Source organism: Myotis davidii, unplaced genomic scaffold (assembly GCF_000327345.1).
Source record: "Myotis davidii unplaced genomic scaffold, ASM32734v1 scaffold663, whole genome shotgun sequence".
Classification (NCBI taxonomy): domain Eukaryota; kingdom Metazoa; phylum Chordata; class Mammalia; order Chiroptera; family Vespertilionidae; genus Myotis; species Myotis davidii.
Genome location: NW_006295816.1, coordinates 907,750 through 908,467, shown reverse-complemented (window position 1 = coordinate 908,467; position 718 = coordinate 907,750). Strand labels below are relative to the sequence as shown.

Sequence of the window (718 nt, the reverse complement as noted above, 5' to 3'; positions counted from 1 at the left end):
CTCCTGCTCCTGCTCCTGCTCCTGCTGCTGCTCCTGCTCCTGCTGCTGCTCCTGCTCCTGCTCCTGCTGCTGCTCCTGCTCCTGCTGCTGCTGCTGCTCCTGCTCCTGCTCCTGCTCCTGCTGCTGCTCCTGCTCCTGCTGCTGCTCCTGCTCCTGCTCCTGCTGCTGCTCCTGCTCCTGCTGCTGCTGCTGCTCCTGCTCCTGCTCCTGCTCCTGCTGCTGCTCCTGCTCCTGCTGCTGCTCCTGCTCCTGCTCCTGCTGCTGCTCCTGCTCCTGCTGCTGCTGCTGCTCCTGCTCCTGCTCCTGCTCCTGCTGCTGCTCCTGCTCCTGCTGCTGCTCCTGCTCCTGCTCCTGCTGCTGCTCCTGCTCCTGCTGCTGCTGCTGCTCCTGCTCCTGCTCCTGCTCCTGCTGCTGCTCCTGCTCCTGCTGCTGCTCCTGCTCCTGCTCCTGCTGCTGCTCCTGCTCCTGCTGCTGCTGCTGCTCCTGCTCCTGCTCCTGCTCCTGCTGCTGCTCCTGCTCCTGCTGCTGCTCCTGCTCCTGCTCCTGCTGCTGCTCCTGCTCCTGCTGCTGCTGCCACCGCCTGGTGGGAGAGATACGAGGAGTTTGTGGGGCTCAACGAGGTCCGAGAGGCCCAGGGGAACGTGGCGGAGGTGAGGAGGCCGGGGGGAGGGCGTCCTCTGACCCGGGAAACGGCCGGTGGCTCCTGCCAGACAGGTCG

The 718-nt window shown here is 67.3% G+C and overlaps 1 protein-coding gene across 1 annotated transcript in view; it reads left to right on the top strand.

The window, feature by feature from the left end:
- The first annotated feature begins 567 nt into the window (after positions 1-567).
- CCDC51 (coiled-coil domain containing 51) overlaps positions 568-718 on the top strand; it is a 2,950-nt gene continuing 2,799 nt past the window's right edge. The window contains exon 1 of the mRNA XM_006770433.2: positions 568-650. The gene's annotated coding sequence lies outside the window, so the exon portion shown is untranslated. The remainder of the gene's footprint in view (positions 651-718) is intronic.